The sequence below is a fragment of the Lagenorhynchus albirostris genome, chromosome 12 (genome assembly GCF_949774975.1).
Source record: "Lagenorhynchus albirostris chromosome 12, mLagAlb1.1, whole genome shotgun sequence".
In the NCBI taxonomy this organism is placed as follows: Eukaryota; Metazoa; Chordata; class Mammalia; order Artiodactyla; family Delphinidae; genus Lagenorhynchus; species Lagenorhynchus albirostris.
In genome coordinates, this window is record NC_083106.1 from 19,247,287 (window position 1) to 19,267,320 (window position 20,034).

The 20,034-nt window shown below is 37.5% G+C and overlaps 1 protein-coding gene across 4 annotated transcripts in view; it reads left to right on the forward strand.

Annotated features, from left to right (window-relative positions):
* EPM2A (EPM2A glucan phosphatase, laforin) overlaps positions 1-20,034 on the forward strand; it is a 105,354-nt gene that overhangs the window by 36,354 nt on the left and 48,966 nt on the right. The gene's annotated exons all lie outside the window — the stretch shown is intronic.

The following is a 20,034-nucleotide window of genomic DNA, read 5'->3' on the forward strand; positions in this document are numbered from 1 at the left end:
ATCTGATATGAGAATTGCTACTCCAGCTCTCTTTTGATTTCCATATTTGTGGAATATCTTTTTCCATCCCCTCACTTTCAGTCTGTATGTGTCCCTAGGTCTGAAGTGGGTCTCTTGTAGATAGCATATATACGGGTCTTGTTTTTGTATCCATTCAGCCAGTCTGTGTCTTTTGGTGGGCGCATTTAATCCATTTACATTTAAGGTAATTATCGATATGTATGTTCCTATTACCATTTTCTTAATTGTTTTCAGTTTGTTATTGTAGGTCTTTTCCTTCTCTTGTGTTTCCTGCCTAGAGAAGTTCCTTTAGCGTTTGTTTTAAAGCTCGTTTGGTGGTGCTGAATTATCTAAGCTTTTGCTTGTCTGTAAAGCTTTTAATTTCTCCATCAAATCTGATTGAGATCCTTGCTGGGTAGAGTAATCTTGGCTGTAGGTTTTTCCCTTTGCTCACTTTAAATATGTCCTGCTACTCCCTTCTGTTTTGCAGAGTTTCTGCTGAAAGATCAGCTGTTAATTTCATGGGGATTCCCTTGTATGTTATTTGTTGTTTTTCCCTTGCTGCTTTTAATATTTTTTCTTTGTATTGAATTTTTGATAGTTTGATTAATATGTGTCTTGGCATGTTTCTCCTTGGCAGAAGAGAGCATGTTTCTCCTTGGATTTATCCTGTGTGGGACTCTCTGTGCTTCCTGGACTTGATCAGCTATTTCCTTTCCTATATTAGGGAAGTTTTCTACTATAATCTCTTCAAATATTTTCTCAGTCCCTTTCTTTTTCTGTTCTTATTCTGGGACCCCTATAATTTGAATGTTGGTGCATTTAATGTTGTCCCAGAGGTCTCTGATGCTGTCCTCAATTCTTTTCATTCTTTTTTCTTTATTCTGTTTTGCAGTAGTTATTTCCACTATTTTATGTTCCAGGTCACTTATCCGTTCTTCTATCTCAGTTATTCTGCTATTGATTCTTTCTAGAGAATTTTTATTTTCATTTATTGTTTTGTTCATCATTGTTTGTTTGCTCTTTAGTTCTTCTATATCCTTGTTAAACGTTTTTTGTATTTTCTCCATTCTATTTCCAAGATTTTGGATCATCTTTATTAGCATTACTCTGAATTCTTTTTCAGGTAGACTGCCTATTTCCTCTTCATTTGTTTGGTCTGATGGGTTTTTACCTTGCTCCGTCATCTGCTGTATGTTTCTCTGTCTTCTCATTTTGCTTCACTTACTGTGTTTGGGGTCTCCTCTTTGCAGCCTGCAGGGTCGCAGTTCCCGTTGTTTTTAGTGTCTGCTACTGGTGGCTAATGTTGTTTCAGTGGTTTGTGTAGGCTTCCTGGTGGAGGGGACTGGTGCCTGTGTTCTGGTGGATGAGGCTGGATCTTGTCTTTCTGGTGGGCAGGACCATGTCCGGTTGTGTTTTGGGGTGCCTGTGACCTTATTATGATTTTAGGCCGGGTTGTGTTCCTCTCTTGGTAGTTGTTTGGCATAGGGTGTCCAGCACTCTAGCTTGCTGGTTGTTGAGTGGAGCTGGGTCTTAGTGTTGAGATGGAGATGTTTGGGAGATGTTTTGCCATTTGATATTACGTGGAGCCTGGAGGTCTCTGGTGGACCAGTGTCCTGTACTCGGCTTTCCCACCTCAGAGACACAGGCCTGGCACCCAGCCAGAGCACCAAGATCCTGTCAGCCACATGGCTCTGAAGAAAAGGGAGAAAAAAAGAAAGAAAGGAAGAAAAAAATAAAATAATATAAAATAAAGTTATAAAAATCAAAAAGGAATAAAAAGGAAAGAAAGGAAGAAGAGTGCAACCAAACCAAAAAACAAATCCACCAATTAAAACGAGTGCTAAAAACTGTACTAAAAGAAGAAGAAGAAGAAAAAAATGGACAGACAGTACCCTAGGACAAATGAAATGGTAAAAGCAAAGTTATACAGACAAAATCACAGGAAGAAGCGTACACATACACACTCTCAAAAAGGGAAAAAATATATATATTGTTGCTCCCAAAGTCCACCGCCTCAATTTGGGATGATTCGTTGTCTATTCAGGTATTCCACAGATACGGGTACATCAAGTTGATTGGGGAGATTTAATCTGCTGTTCCTGAGGCTGCTGGGAGAGATTTCCCTTTCTTTTCTTTGTTCGCACAGCTCCCGGGGTTCAGCTTTGGATTTGGACCCGCCTCTGCATGTAGGTCACCGGAGAGCGTCTGTTCTTCGCTCAGACAGGACGGGGTTAAACGAGCAGCTGATTCGGGGGCTCTGGCTCATGCAGGCCGGGGGGGAGGGAGAGGCACGGCGTGTGGGGCAAGCCTGCGGCGGCAGAGGCCAGCGTGACGTTGCAGCAGCCTGAGGCGCGCTGTGTGTCCTCCCAGGGAAGTTGTCCCTGGATCACGGGACCGCGGCAGTGGCGGGCTGCACAGGCTCCCGGGAGGGGCGGTGTGGAGAGTGACCTGTGCTCACACACAGGCTTCTTGGTGGCGGCAGCAGCAGCATGCCCGTCTCTGGGGTCCGTGCTGATAGCCACGGCTCGCGCCCGTCTCTGGAGCTCGTTTAGGTGGTGCTCTGAATCGCCTCTCCTCGAGCACCCTGAAACAATGGTCTCTTGCCTCTTCGGCAGCTCCAGACTTTCTCCCGGACTCCCTCCCGGCCAGCCGTGGCGCACTAACCCCCTGCAGGCTGTGTTCACGCTGCCAACCCAGTCCTCTCCCTGCGCTCCGGCCGAAGTCCGAACCTCAGCTCGCAGCCCTGCCCGCCCCGGCAGGTGAGCAGACAAGCCTCTCGGGCTGGTGAGTGCTGGTCGGGCCTGATCCTCTGGGCGGGAATCTCTCCGCTTTGCCCCCCGCACCCCTGTTGCTGTGCTCTCTTCTGTGGCTTCGAAGCTCCCCCCTCTGCCACCCTCGTCTCCACCCGCGAAGGGGCTTCTTAGTGTGTGTAAACCTTTCCTCCTTCACAGCTCCCTCCCACTGGTGGAGGTCCCGTCCCTATTCTTTTGTTTCTGTTTTTTCTTTTTTCTTTTGGCCTCCCCAGGTATGAGGGGGAGTTTTTTGCCTTTTGGGAAGTCTGAGTTCTTCTGCCAGCATTCAGTAGGTGTTCTGTAGGAGCTGTTCCACATGTAGGTGTATTTCTGATGTATTTGTGGGGAGGAAGGTGATCTTCACGTCTTACTCTTCCGCCATCTTGAAGGTGTCCTCTCTAATCCCTTTTCTACATTCCAAGCTTATATATTCTATTGTCTACAAGACTTTTTCATCTGGATGTCCTGCAAGTACTTTAAACTGAATATATTCAAACCTCAGCTTATAATCAACCTTTGCAAAGCTTGTTTTTCTTTGTTCCCAATTTAAAGACAATATAGCTTAGTCACTCAACTATATGGAAACATATGTACTTCTTAGCCTGGGCTGCCTGCATCATGAGCCCCTGGGGCATTTTCTAGGCCACATCCTTAAAGATCCTGATTTAATAATTCTGGAATTGTCCAGGGAATAAGAATTTGACAATTTCCCCAGGTGCTTTTGATAAGCAAGTGGCTTGGGAAATCACTGAAAGTGCTTCTGCAGTTGCAATATTTCAATCTGCACCCCACCCCTTTTTATGTTCATCTTCCTGCCTCTTGCCAAAGTTTGGTTCCTTTGCATTTCACTGGCCTTCTACAGATCTCATTCCTTTGCATCCCTTCTCTATTCCTTCCTTCCTCCATGCTGCTGTTTTCCTAAAGCACAGATTGGATAATAGCCCATGTGTGATTAAAAACTCTTTGATGATTTCTTATTACCTATAAAATAAGTCTGAACTTCTTAGTATGACCTTTCAGGTTCCTTATAATCTGGCAATTATGTATTTAAAAAAATTACTTTTCCCTGTACTTTTCCTGCCACTTCTAAGAAAGTCTAAGTTTCAGCCACCTAGACTCTTATTTTTCTCCAATATTTTATGCAATTCTTTATGGATTTCTTTCAAAACCATGGCAGTCTTAGATCTGCAACAAACCATGCCACATTATTCCGTTGGCTTTGGTGGAATAATATGAAAACCAGTTAGAGGTAACCTCTTGAAATAATTTATATTTATAATTCTTAAGTACAACAAATGATTGTATAATGTAAAATTATTGAATCTGTCTAAAAAAATCTTATGACTAATGCACAACACACACATGCATATATATACTTCTTGGGATTAGGGATACAGGGGATGAGTTTCTTACTCTCTAAGGGGTGTCTGTCACAGTCCATTGGTGACATTTGTAGGTAAGGTTGCTTTCTTTTTCTCTGGCAGCTGTCTAGGTTATCAGTGTTGGTTAGATTCAGTGTGAAGGTTTTCATTTTAGAGCTTCTGGTCAGAGACTTAACCTTCCAGCATTGGCAGAGAGAAGGAACAATATGCATCCCTCCTGCTAGAGCAAGTGTTTTGAGCTACGAAAATAACATGCAGTTTAGTGAACTCATATATTTTGGTCATATATGTGATTAGGGCACCTGCTGGCTCTGTTGACCCCACTTAACTTGTTGTGGGTTTCACATACATGTAAGTTAAGCATCCATTTGAGTTGACACTGGATATAATTTGCATACATCTGACTCTGATACCCCACCCACTTGGCTATAGTTTTGTGTTTATGTAAGTTAAGTAACCCTGCCATGTTGCTTCTGATGAGATATGGTATCCTTCACTGAACACAGGCAGCTTCTGTGAGTTTGTACTGATAAAGTGCTATGTCCAGAACTAAGAGTTGTAATTCATACTTAAAAATATTCTAAATCCCTTTTCTCTGTCTACTTGTTTAATACATACTCATTTATATCTCACATATCTGAAGCATCAATATTCCAAGTCCTCTAGGCTTCTGTGATAACCCTTTCTTTTGATATTTACGTAAAGTTGCTTGAATTCCCATCCCATATATTGAGGGATCTGACCTCTTTCCTCTGTGTTACCCCGCACCACCTTTTCTCAGCATATTTGGAAAAGTTGGGGTGTGTAGATGATTATCGTTTACCAATATCCACACCATGTCCCTGTGGGAGGATTATTCTTCTTTGCCCTGTTAAAGAAGTATACCTTTGTCACGTGGCTTGCTTTGGTCAATAAAGTGTAAGAGGAAATGATGTGTGTCATTTCCTGTTGTTTTGCCTCACTTTTTTCTCTCTGACAAGAGATTACTATTGATGTTCTAAAAATGATTGCTCTGTCTGATGGTCCCAATATGAAGATAGTGGCAATGTGAATCTACTAGTCAATCTACTTAGTCAATCTACAATGAGCTCTAGCATGGGAGAGAAGTGCTTTTCTATGCCACTGCTAACTTAGAGTTGTTTGTTATCACAGTATGTCCTAGGATCTAAAACAATGCCGGGCATTTGGCAGGTGTTCATTAAGTACTTGATGAATGAATGAACTTGAACAAGGCAATTTCCCGGTGTCTCGAACTAGTACAGTCATACTCTCTGTCTTCCCATCTTTGATGTGGTCCTGGACTAGTGAGTCTGTAGCACAGGATAGAAATGCACCATTGTCTTAAAGCAACACTTTTTGTAAAAGATCTTTGAGGAAAAAACCTCATTATTTTCGGATTAAAACAGACATGCATATGATATGGAAGAGAACACAGATTCCACAGAAATTTTAAAAGGAAAAAATACAAGAATTTTTATGACAGTAGGGTTCTGCTTTAATCTATATTCCTATAGATTATATATGCCAGTCTATATATTAGAAATGTTTGAGAAACCCTGATAATCTCTGAGTCTCACTTTCCTCCTCTATGAAATACAGGGTTTGGACAAAGGAAGAAATGTCAGAGTCTCTTTAGGAGGAGCTGTGTGGTGTAAGCAGCAGTGGACTGAGAGCCAGAAGCTTTGGGCTCCAGCGCTTCCTTTGCTGCTGGTTAAGCATAGGACTCAGTCGTCATGGAATCTGCTAGAATCTCAGACTCAGGAAAAAATATACTCACACGCCTGCTATCTGTCCCACTGGATTTTTTTTTTGAGGAATAATACATTTGAAAGTACTTTGAAAATTATTAAGCTCTATTATCCCAATTGAAAAGTGATATGAAATTCTTGGCAATCTTTTCATTCAAATTTGAAGATTTTATTTATATTTTAAGTCCACTGGGTGGCAGTATTTCACTTGTACTCTACTATAATTTTATAGTTTGCATTAATCTCAAAGAAAAGAATTTAATCACCATCTCATTTTCTCCCAACCTTATCTTTACCCTTTCCCATCCTGTGCACTCCCTATCTCCCAAAACAATTCTGAGAAACTGTTACCATTTGTTTAAAAGTGACTTAATGACATATATGTGAGGACAATCGCAAAGGCTTAGCAATTTATGCAGAACTTTTGCGTCTTTTGGGAAGAAGTGTTAGGTAACCTAATTTTGCTCAGATGTAGGTAAATTAGTTTGATGTAGGTAATTAAAATCAGTAAAATCACCTACAAATATCTTGCCACTGGCTTTTTTTGTGAATGCTTTAACAATTTTTTTCAATAAACTCATGTAGACGTTTTGACTGGTAATACCACCGATGCTTATTTTATCCTGTGTATCCTAAGATGATAAAGTTGTTATGCTGAATCTTTTGACATCTATGACATGTTTGTGAAACATGTTGTCATGGTTCCATATCAGTTTACTTTGCGTCAGAATTTCTTAGAAAATTAATTCTACAAGATGAGTTACATAGGAAAAGTATACTTGTAAAGCTTGATAAGTTATTCCTTGCTAACTTCTGTTGATATTAAGGCTTCCATATAAGTGATGGTCTAGGTCTACTAGAGCAGTCTTTCCCTGTAGCATGAAAAAAATATAAAGATTCTTTAGCAGTATAATGGATTGCTAGTTTTTAGTTGTAAGGAGACCATCAGTGCAGTTTTAAACTGCCGTAATCACTGCATTCTGCACAAGAGAAAGTAGCTGCTTTGAAAATTAGGCTGTTGAAAAGTTGCTTATAAAATGGTGTGGATAGAGAAATCTTATTTTTAAATGGCTGACATTTGATAGAAAATTTTAAGAGTTTTGTGCCAAATAAACTGTTGCTGTTTTCACGGAGGAAAAAAATGTTAAATAGATAGATGTCTAAACATGAATTGATATGTTAATGAAAATTTCATTTCTTTCTCTTATGGTCATAGTTAAGAATCAAATTTCCTCTCTTCTAATATACAGGATAGTGATACGCTGTTTGCACTGTGTGCATGAACAGTTAAAAACATTTTTTGTGGAAGATGATTCATAGCTTTTTACTGCTTATCGAAAGGATTTACGACCCACAGTAGTTAAAAAAAAAAAAAACCTCTGGTATTTCATCATCATTACATATTTTAAAGTAGGTTTAAAAATTGTTTTAGAAGTTTGACCTCAACAAATATCAATCCTCATTTGGACAAAGGGAAAAAATGGAGGAGCAGTGTATCTTAGTTAAGGATTTTAGAAAAACCTCTCAATTTCTTTGTCTACAAATTAGGAAATGACTGGCTGGCTAATAGATTAGTTAGGTGGATTCATTGCAAGTTGAACAACTGAACCTAAAGTGCTCTGATTAATAAACCAGTAGGAACATGAGGGTGAATGCAACTGGCATTTCACAAGTCACTTTATTCTAGGTCCTTTCCTGCCAAATCTTTTTATTAGTAATTTAGGAAGCATGCTTATCAATCTTGCTGATGAGAGAAAACTGGGAGAGAGAGTTGCTATTTCATTTGAGAGCAGCAGTCTTGAAAAATATTAAATCCCAAAGTGGGAATAAACCAGTGAGAAGAAATTAATAAAGGTCAAGTCTTGTATTTGCATTAGTAAGTTATTTTATAAAGGTAGAGAACTAGAGAATTTGCTTTGAGAACAATTCAAAGTGAAAAGATTTGGGAGTTTCAATTAGTTTTGGTTTTAGGGAGAAGTTAGCATGGTTTGGAAAGAGATTGATCAGAATTTGTAAACTAGGTGAGTTGCTGGAAAAAAATGGGTGATCTTATCTTTGGAACATGTAGGTCTGGACAGAGCTGTTAAAACAATTTGAACTTATTTTAGGGGTATACCTGTTTTGCAAATCAGTAAACAGTTTTGCAAACAGAATAGGAGAGGAAGAGTTGTAAGAGAAGGCTAGTCAAAAGTTCTTACAGAGTTGTTATTGAACACCAACTGTGGTAGGTCCTGGGTTAAATCTTTAAAAGGATCATCTGATTGACTTTCCTCACAACAGCCCTATGACATAGATAGTGCTACAATCCCTTTTCCACAAACAGGAAAACAGAGGCACAGATTGCTTAAATGACTTTCTTAATACTACTTACAAACAGTAAATGGTATAACATGGGATGGAGTCTGAGTCTGGACCTTGAGTCCATGCACTTAACTGCTATAATATACTGCCGTCCTGGGAAAGAGTATTATGCAGCCAACAGAGGAGACTTTCAACAGAGTGGCCACTATCATTACATGCTGCAGGCAGGTAAAGAAAGGTGAAAAATGAATCTGACATGAGATGACTTCATTTAAAGTTTTTTTTCCAGTGGGGTGATGAGGGCAGATGCCAAATTGTAGGCCCCTGAAGACTGAATAGGGAAATGAGGGTATTTGTTGGGGACCAGCCTAGTTAGAAGAAAAATCAGGTTGTCAGAGATGGCGGTGGGGCAGAGACTAAAGGAAAACTTGAAGAGGAAGGTTGTGGAGAGATTTAAGGCTAGGAGTAGAAGGGAGGAGAGTCTGTGTGATAGCAAAGAGGTTATACAAGACAGGAACAGTCAAGAACTAGAGAGCCTGTAGTCTCTCTCTCTCTTTTTCTTTTTTCTTTTCTTTTTTTTTTTTTTGGGTGAGGGGATCGTGTATGGGCAATTTTTAAGGTTTTAAAACCTTAAAATGCTTTTAGTTGATTTATTTTCCTGTTGATTTATTTAAAAATAGTTTACAATTAAAAATTTAATGCATTGGGTACTATTGAATTAAATCAGGTAGAGACAAGTGCTACCTAAAGAAATGTGGTTTATCTTCCAAAATGATCTGCTGGAGAAAGATGATGTGTTCCAAACCACTACCATTACCATCAGTGGCCTAATTAACATTTGTTTTCCCCAGCTTTCCTAGGATAGCAGAAATCCTGATTTGTTTTGGTAGCAGTGGGATGAAACATTATTACTTTAATCAGTTATGGTACTCTTATTCATCTTGGCTAACAATTGGTCTAAGGATGACCGTGTTGCCTAGTTCTAGCTAATGAGATGTGAGAAGTCTTTTGGGTGAGGCTCCCAGGAAAGCTTTCAATTTCTCATGAAAAGGAACAAGGGCGCTTCACTCTTCTTCATGGCTAGTGGAGTGTCAGACATTATGTTTAGAGGTCACCCTTTGAACATGGGTTGACAAGCATGACAACAGAGTCAATGTGTGAAGGATGGCAAAGCAGACATTTAGAAGGCACTTGGTATTTCACCAGTTCTGGACTGCCTGGCTTTGCACCTCTTGTTACATGAGAGATATATGTGTATTTGTTGAAGTCACTGTTAGTCAGTTTTTCTGTTGCTTGTAGTCAGATGAAGGACTCAGAGAAGCAAAATTCTTTATCAACGCTTTCTTATACATGTGTAGTTTATGGCTTTGGTAAATTTTAAGATAATCTACCTAATTGACACTTTTCTTTTTACAGCCTATATGTCTCATTAAAAAGGTTTTAATCTGGCTTATCAATTTCAGAAACAATTTAGTCTTTAAAACTGTTTGACCACTTTATTCAATTAGCTGTTCATTTCTAGTTTCTTTTCAGTAACTAGAGCAGTGCCTCTGTGATGTTTATATCAGCTGTATCTCTATACTATCAAAAAAATATTTTTGCCTTGGAAGAAACCAAAGCATGAAGCAGAGATGGTTTTCACATCAGATCTAGATCAGCTCAAGGGAATGTCTCATTAAACCATTTAGTCCACATTCTAGAAAATCATAATTGAAGAGAGATTTCATGCCAAAGCATTTACTTACTATGAAACTACTAAAATGCCTGTCTGCTGGGTGAGCTGGGTTAGGATGGGGTTAAATGTAAAATAATCCTCAATGTTCTTCAGAGTTCCTGGGATGAGAGTTATGTTCTTTGCATCCAAATGTTGGACACTTGAGATATGGCTACTAGGGAAGGTATTGCCTTCTGCCTCAGCATTATTTGACTTAAAGTACACAAAGATAGGTGACACGAGAGCTTTTGTCATGGGCTTCACAGTATGTCAAATGAAGTAGTGAAATTTGGTTAGAGGAATTTGCTTCATATAGTGAGTCTAATATTAATATAGATGCTTTATTTTTATAGTGTGACTTGGATTTGTGTTCAGACAATGAAACACAATGAAATTTCTAGTCAATTCTGAGAGTGCTATGGAGAGAAAAATTGACCTGACAATTTAACAACAGAAGTCTAGACACTATTATAAAAATTATTTAAATGACAGTAGGAAAATCAACATTAAAAATTATTAGAGAAATCAAATAAAAATACATGACACACATGAATAAACATCTCTGCATGTGACTATAGAAAGTAAACGCAGTATGTAGAAATATATCCAATTATGCAGAGATGGAGCATTTTAATATTCCCATCTTGTTTAATCCCTTGAGTCATGGCATTATTAGCTACCAAAAGATTTGATCACTTCAAATCAGGTGGTCAAATCTTTTGGCTTCTCTCTAGATTATCATCACATTGAATGAATTATTAATAATTCAGTCTTGATGCTTTGAGTAAGCCTATTAAGAACAATCTAAGTTTCAGATTTTCTCTAAAAATTGTATAAAAAGGAGAGCTCTGTTATTGTATTTAATTTTAAATGGAAGCATAATTGCCTGGTCATGACATTTTGGGGATGTTTTTAAAGAGAATCTTCAATCTCTGAGATGCTTCCCATTTTAAGATGTGTGTATCCTCATGAATCACTAATTAATGTAAATTGTCTGCAATAAAAAAAGTCTGACTTCCTAAATAATGGTTAGAAAAGTGGTAATTCTCTTTTTTGCTTTTCCAAGTCATGAAATCCAGTTGTTTTACAGTGCTTGCTTTAGAATTTGGTAAGTAATATGAACTCCCTATGAGTCCATATTATGTTGTCACTTTACCCACTGAAGTAAACATTTGTTCTTGTTATCTGTTTTCTTCTTCGAATCATACTCATTCATGCATTGTTGTGCTCTTTGTTATGTATCTAAAGCATACTCTGTTGTCATCACAGTTTGAGACCCATCCCCTTTATCACAAAACGTTTCTCAGTAGATGTAGCTCATACTGATACTCTATTTTAGTCTTCTGTATCCATGTACACACCACAAATCTATCATAGTTTCCTAGTGAGCCAATTACTCCTTAAAATAAATCTCAACATAGCATTCCAGTCATCATACACTGAAAAATGTCATTGGAGATGCAGCTTATTTGCAGTCCTTGAACAGTTTGCTCATGTATCAGTGTCCTGAGTAGTTTTAAAATTATTTTCACCATTTAGTTTAGTTTCATTCACTAATTGCTTTGTGTAACCTTTGTCTAATCAACAATAGTCAATTCATTGTGACAATCATGTTTTAAATTTCATTTGTCTACCTCAGTTTACCACAGGACTGGATATACAACAAGCTCTCAATAATACTTGGATATTAACTGGATTAAATTCTAGAATATTTCACACATATGAGTGCATTAGTCTGTTCAGACTGCTATAACAAAATACCATAGACTGGGTGCCTTAAATTACAGAAATTAATTTTCTCACAGTTCTGAAAGTTAGAAGTTCCAGGTCAGGGGGCCAGCAGATTTGGTTTCCGGTGAGGACTCTTTTCCTGGCTTGCAGATGGCTGCCTTCTCACTGTGTCCTTTCCTCTTTGCCTGCATGGAGAGAAAGATCTCTGGTTTCTCTTCCCCTTCTTATAAGGACACCAGTCCTATTGGTTTAGGGCACCACCCTTATGATCTCATTTAACTTGAATTCCCTCCCTAACAGCCCTATATCCAGCTACAGGCACATTGGGGATTAGAGCTTCAACACATAAATTTTGGGGGTACATAATTTAGTTCAGAACAATGAGATATTAAATTATTAGTAAATCTTTAAGAAAAGAACTATTGAATTTTGCTTTTCCCATAACCATTTTAAAATTATATTTCTTCAACCTAGCTTGATCTAAGCCTCCACTTCACCTATATCTTCTTATAATCATGGATATTTTCCCTTCTAATGTTTTCTGCTCTGTATGGCTTGGCAGGTGTTAAGTTTTTTTTTTTTAATTCTTAGCTGGAACTGATCAAGCCTCTTTGGGGAGTTTTACCTAAAAGATCCCCTCTGGAGACTTGGTAGAGAGTGAACCCAAGGCTAAGCTTTATTAATCACTCCTGCTGTTCCTGTTTTCCGCACACCTCAAGCTCACCTTTGAGAGAACCAACACATCACACCTGCCTACTAAACAACCATCTCAAGGACTTTTGTCGTCTCATAGCATTTGAAGAGTATGTGAATCGTTTTAAGTCTGATTATTAATGAGAGCAAGTGAGGCCAGACCTATTATGTACAAAGCTTGGAGACCCCTGACTTGTGGTTCTATCAAGTAATTGTCTAAATTTTGACTGAAAGGGTTAGACAGTGTACAGATTTACAGAAAGGATGACACTTATATATCACATTTCAACTTACTATTCGCCATAAAAATAATGATCACCAATAATAATCAGTTTTTTACCTTGAAAGACAGTCACACACACATATACATATTTGCATGCATGCACGCACACACGCGCGCGCACACACACACACACACACACACACACACACACACACACCCTGAGTCAGATGTTTGATTCGTTACAGTAATCATCCTGTCACATTTGATGTTTTCCTTTCTGGTCCTCCAAACTCTAGCCTCCTTAACAATAATATTTTCTTATCTATTGTAGAAAAACCTTATTATCTCTAAATCTAGTTCCTATTTTCATCATTGCTAAGTGTCTTTGTAGTCATTATAATTATTTTAAACCAAAACTCTTGGAGCTCTTTCCTGAATTTGTTGGATTGTTTTGTATTGGATTTTTCCTAGGAGTTATTTTAGCTTTAATTCTTGGCATGGCACTCGACTATATACACCTCCTATTATTTTAATGCAATATTATTATATAGAAACTGGACTTTTGTCTACATACCTACCTGAGTTAGTATAGAATTTTTTTCATACCCGCAGGTAGTCATTGATTTCCTAATTTTCATTAGCCAAATTTCATTTTTTTACCATTAGCATGAAGTGTCGTCTAATTAACTCTTTGCATTTAAGGGTTTTGCGTTCCTATAATCAAATGAGATAAAAATCTTGTAAATCAAAATATTCTTCCTAAATCTTGTATTATTTATTACTTCCTTATTAGCTTTCCTTGTTTTCTTTCTTAAAATTTTATTTATTTATTTATTTTTTTGCGGTACACAGGCCTCTCACTGTTGTGGCCTCTCCCGTTGTGGAGCACAGGCTCTGGAAGCGCAGGCTCAGCGGCCATGGCTCACGGGCCCAGCCGCTCTGCAGCATGTGGGATCTTCCCGGACCGGGGCACGAATCTGTGTCCCCTGCATCGGCAGGTGGACTCTCAACCACTGTGCCACCAGGGAAGCCCCTTAAAATTTTATTTTGTTGTGTGTGTACAGATTCTGAAAGCTTGTAAAGACTGTATAATTACATAAGTTAGATTTTAACTGTGATCTTCCTCCTTATGACATCTATATATCTAAATATCTATACATCTATATATCTATGTATATCTATCTAAGTCCCTGTTCCTATAGATTGGGGAGGATGGAACCCTCTTTAAGATGCCTGTGTAGGAGGGAAGGTTTAAATCCTCCTGTAAGGATTTACATTTGCTTTCCTGCTTCTGCTCTGCTTAGCAGATAAAGCTTCTTGTTGCCCTGTTATACATCATCAACACAGGCAAGAAATTGAGTTTTTAAATAAATTTTCATTAATGGACTATCCTCTCTGTCTCTCCATGCAAGAAATTTGTGTGTGAATGCAGTAGGTTGAATTGAAGGTTGGGTGGGAGGAGTAGAGAGGAATATTACAGAAAGGCAAAAACAATTTTAAATTAAGTGTTAAAATGCTTGCCTTTACCTGCTCTCTGGTGGTCTCATGACCAATGTGTTTGATTACTCACTTTATGTAGTTTGCCAGCTGCATCTTGCCTTCTCTCTTCTCTTTCTCCATCTCACCTTTCCTTCTCCTTCTCAATCTTCACACCATTTTTCCCCATCTTCTCCTTTGTTGATCGCACCTGTGTCCTCTATTCTATCATGCAGTTTACCTGTCTCCCATTGCTACTCCCAAACTCAGCTATTTTCTACGGTTGCATACTGCAATTTACCAAAGTGCTCAAGCGGAACAGGATCCACTCTCTTAAAGAGGCAGTTGGTTGAACAAAAAGATTTTTTGCATTTTAGTTTGTTTTGCTTTTGCCATTGGAACAGAAAATCAAAATACCAGAGTTGGTAATGATTATACCATATTTGTACAGCTTTATGCACCAGTGGTTTCTGAAGTAGTAAGTAACAGATGGGGCATGAGAGAGATCTGATTTGGGTGAATTACTAGCTAAAATTAGAGATTAATGTGTTAGGTTCAAAATTGATGTTCATGTGCTGGAAATAAAAACTGCAAGGTAATTAAACTCCAAAGAGGATAGATTCAAATCAAATAATATATGCAAAATAATTAGAATTTTAATTTTAAGTAGACTACACTATCCAATAGATTTTCCTTGTCCAATATAATTTCAAGCCTTCTGAGTTTATAAGAAAAGTCATTTTTAACTTGAACTTTCAAACTTATAGAACTATTTAAAATAATGTGTTAGTCCAGATTTTTAAATTTTTGAGGTTTCTTACTTCTCTGTCTTTAATTGGAGTGGCAGAAAGCAGGCCTCTTACTCCTTCACATTTATTTGCTTTATTTTAACTTACCTAACTTGCTTCAGTGAACAAATAATATTATGGCCAAATCTGCTCTAAGGAAATAGGTGTTTATTGTTAATTAAACCAACCGTTTTCTACTTTTCTGCCAATAACACATGTTAGTTTATCCTGCCTTAGTGAGTTGTTTGCATGTTTATTTATTTTAAATTAATACTAATGAATGACTGGCAATGGGCGGCTCCAATGGAACAGAGAATTCACCTCCTACAGGCTCCCTCCCCACCCCCATCCCCCCTCCAAAGAAGCCACAAAGTTACTCCTTAAACCTTGTTACAACACAGCCAACTGACTCCTTTATGAGGTAGAAGAGACCTGGAAAAGTCAACTGAACTTCTAGGCGTAAATGATTACTGTGGTAGTAAACAATGTGTTATACATTGTACTCTTAGGCCAGTCCTATGGAAAAGAAAGTGAGTTGGAAACTTAAAAATTCTCCAGTCTATTTGGAAAAAACAGACAAACCAAGATTTATTTATTTTTTAATTAAACTTTTTATTTTGAAGTAATTGTATATTCACATGCAATTGTAAGAAATAATACAGAAAGATCCTGTGTATCTTTTACCAGTTCCCTCAATGGTAACATTTTCATCACCACAGGGATCTCCCATGTTCCTGTTTTTTAGCCTCACCTACTTTCTTCCTTCCCCAACCTCTAACCCCGGGCAACCACTAAACTATTCTCCAACTCTATAATTTTTTTTTTTTATTTCAAGAATGTTATATAAATGGTATTATACAGTATGTGGAACTGGCATTTTTTTCACTCAGCATAAGTTTTTGGAGATTCACCTAGGTTATTGCATTATCAATAGGCCATTCCTTTTTTTGGCTAAATTATGGTATCCGATGTACCACAATTTGTTAAATCATTCAATCACTAAAGACATCTTAACACTTTTTCTGTGTTTTGTTTTGTAGATTCCACATTTAAGTGAGATCATATAGTACTTGTCTTTCTCTGTCTTATTTATTTCATTTAGCATAATGCCTTCAAGGTCCATCCACGTTGGACTGATACTTTGGGCACCATATAGTTTCCCTCCCTATCTCTGATTTTCTTTGCTCTGAGGTTCTACTTTACATGATAATAATATAACCATTTTTGCTTTCTTTTAATTAATGTTTGCATGGTGCATTTTTTTTCTATACTTTTACTTTCCACTTACCTGTATAATTTGAAGTGAGTTTCTTCTGGGCAGCAAATAGCTGGTTCATTAAAAAAAAATCTGTTCTGACAATCTCTGTATTTTAATGTGTATTTATTTAGACAGTTTACATTTAACGACATTATTGGTATGTTAGGACTTAAGTTTGCTATTTTATTTTTTGTTTCTGAGGTTTTTTTTTTCTCTCTCTGTTTCCTTTCTCTGCCTTCTTATGGCAATATGGTTCATACTTAAACATTTTTTAGAATTCCGTTTTGATTTACCTACATTGTACAAACATAACTTGTCATAGTTAACTGGTTTCATCATTTTGACAGTTTAAATGAATTGGAGGAATCATATTTCCCTCTTTATTTCTTTGCCCTTCTCCATATAACTGCCTTAAATATTTCCGCTACATCCATGTAGGGCCACATCAGAGAGCATTGTAGTTTTTATTAGAAACTCACGAGGAGAAAGAAAGTCTATTGTATTTACCCATATTTTCTTACCGTGTTCTTCTTTCCTGATGTTCAACAATTTCCTTTCTGTTTATAGAGATCTTCTGTTTAGCCATTTTTTTTGAGAAGCCTACTGACATTAGAATGGTTGTTTTCCTAAATTGTTATTTTTCTCTGGCTACTTTCAAGATTTTTCTTTGCATTTAGTTTTCAGAAATTTAATTATGATGTGTTGTGGCATGGATTTCTTTTTGTTTACCCTGTTTGGAGTTTGTGCAACTTCCTGAACCTGTAGATTTATGCTTATTGGCAAATTTGGAAAGTTTTGAGACATTATTTTTCTCAAATATTTTTCCACCATACCCTCTTTCTCATCTCTTTTTAGGACTCCAATTACTGGAATGTTACATCTTTTGTTATAGTCTCACAGGTCCCTAAGTCTCTGTTCTTTTTTTTTTTTTTTTAATCTGTTTTCTCTCTGTTGCTTAGATTGGGTAATTTCTGTTGTTCTATCTTGCAGCTTGCTAATTCTTTCCTTTGTCCCCTCCATTCTGCTCTCCCCTGAAGTTATTATTTCAATTGTTAATACTGATGTTTTTCAGTTCTAAAATTCCATTTAGTTCTTATTTCCATCTTCTATTTCTTTGCTGAGACTTTGTGATTTTTCATTTGTTTCAAATGTGTTCAGTGGATTGTTGAAGCTTAAAATCTTTGTCAGATGGTTCTAACATCTCTGTCATCTTGATGTTAGCATCTTTTGAGCTTTTCTTTTTCATTCAGTTTGAGATCATTGTGATTCTTGATATAATGAGTGACTTTGTATTGAAACCTCGACATTCTGAGTATCATATAATGAGACTGTACATCTTATCAAACCCCTTTTGGTTTAACTGGGTTCCTCTGATGCTGCTCCAGCAGGAGAGTGGGGATACTACCTCATTACCCAGGTTCCTCACCCAATCTGCATTGAGAGCTGGAGGGATTGGACTCCTTATTACTACTGAATGGGTTGGGAGTTCCTGCTCTCCCTACACCTGCACTGATACCTCCCTGGCTGAGAGAGAGAGATGTGTCTTGTTACTTCTCCTAAAACATGTATGTGTAAAAATGAATAATTCAGAAAACTAATTCTAGGAATGAAGAATTCTTAGGAAGTCAATGTTACATACATACTTTTGCTTGAACAGTGTAATTTATGTATATTTGAGCTCCTTGATAATTAAATTTATTTAAGTTACAACATTTAAATTGTTGTAAGCCTCTTATACTGAACAGTAAGAGCCGTAGATATTATTCTTTTATTACTAAAAAGTAATACCTTCCCTTTGTAGCAAATCCAATGGATTCAAAATAGTTGAAAGTAGTCCTTCCATCCCAATTACATTCTTCAGATATAACTACTGTTAACAGTCAGACATGCATCCATCAAGTTTTTAGTCTATGTTTACAGTTTCAATCATGCTTCCCCACCTCATTTACTCACTTTTAGTTTTCCTCTCCAGCTTCTCTTTCTGTGCCTCCTTTGTAAGCTCATCCCTCTGTCCAGCTTTTAAATGTTGAGATGCTTTTAAACTTGGTTCTAGAAGGCTTTTCTTCTCAATCAGTATTGTTTTTCGGGGCTTCCCTGGTGGCGGAGAGGTTAAGAATCCTCCTGCCAATGCAGGGGACATGAGTTTAAGCCCTGGTCCGGGAAGATCCCACATGACACGGAGCAACTAAGCCCGTGCACCACAACTACTGAGCCTGCGCTGTAGAGCCCGTGAGCCAAAACTACTGAAGCCTGCACACCTAGAGCCCGTGATCCGCAACAAGAGAAGCCACCACAGTGAGAAGCCCATGCACCACACGAAGAGTAGTCCCCGCTTGCCGCAACTAGAGAAAAGCCCTTCCGCAGCAATGAAGACCCAACACAGCCAAAAATAAATGAATAAATAAAAATTAAAAATAAAAGAATGTATAAAATATTGTTTTTCTTTGTGACTCACCTATATCTTTGTCTCAATTGCCGTCTATACTTAGATGACTCATAAACTTATTTTTCTAGTTTAGATCTCTGGTCTGAGTGTCAAATCAATAAATCTTAACTCTCTACTTGACATCTCCTTTTGTATCTAAATAGCACTTCAAGCCCCAAATGCCAAAACCAGATTGATGATCTTTCCTTGCAACTCCTCCAGATTTCACATCTCAGTGACTGGTACCACTATATATTGACTTGTATTTGCCAGAAGCCTAGGAGTCATTATTGGTTCCCTTTTTTCTTCACCTCCCATATCAAATTAATCACCAAGTCCTGTGGCTTTTCCCTGCTGAATCTTCCCACTCCTTTCCATTTCTACATCCAAGCTTTTACCATCTCTTTCCTGGGTTAATGCAGTATTTTCCTAAATGGACTTTCTATTTCTAATCTCATTGTGCTTGAATTAATATTTTACTCTATAACCAGAGAGATATTTTCAAAATAAAAATGTGGTCATGTCACCTGTCTGCTTAAAATATTTTAATGTTTCATTGCTCTTATGGGAAATACCTAAATCTTTAACATGACTTAGTATAATGCCTGTCATATAGTGAACATTCAATAAATATTTGTGGAAAAATGTATAGATGAACTTACGTAGTTTACAGTATTGCTATTAAAATAGTATTGCCACACACACGTATGCATCTATGTATCTTTCTTTAATCTTATATTTCTGTTGGATATACTTCTAGAACTGAAATTGCTAGTATAGTTTGATTTTCATCTATTAAATATCAAGGTTAATAGGGCAGTTACAAGGTGTAGTGCCTTGTAGCCATCAAGAGAAAAAGAGGAGTCTGAGCTGGGAAGATCAATGATGATGTATTAAAGGAGCCATCCTGTACCTTCTATCTGATGGAAGGGAGTTACATTCTAAAGAAATGCCCAATGACTTAAGGATTTTTTAAAAGAGATTTTATGCCAAATAACCTTAGGTAAAATGTTTTGTAAGATAGAGCAAGGAACGAATGAGTCAAATTTTCATATTCATAATAAATGTGACTTTTCCCGTTTTATTTTGCTTACATGTTTTTCTTATAAATGACAATATATGGAAATTAGGTAATTTAAGGAAAAGAATTATTTGCAATGGGGTGGTCACATAAGGGCTAATAAAAATAATGTACAAATTACAAGTTTCATAGAAAGAAAAGGTCTGTTTACTAGTGTAGTTGATACTGGGGAGAATTGTGATATCGGCAAGTAGTGTTTTCAGAGACATGTTCTTCTGTCTCTGCCTCTTTTGCTCCACTCACTGGAAAGAGGATGTGTGTCTTGGTGCTTGTGAAGTAGGCGGAAAACAGCATGAAGGTGTCAGGTGCCTGAAAGTTGGGGTCTAGGGGTATCAGTTTACTGATAGCTCTGCACTTATTAGTTCTGTGACCCTGGACAAGCTAGTTAATCTCTGTGATACTTAGTTTTCCCATTTGAA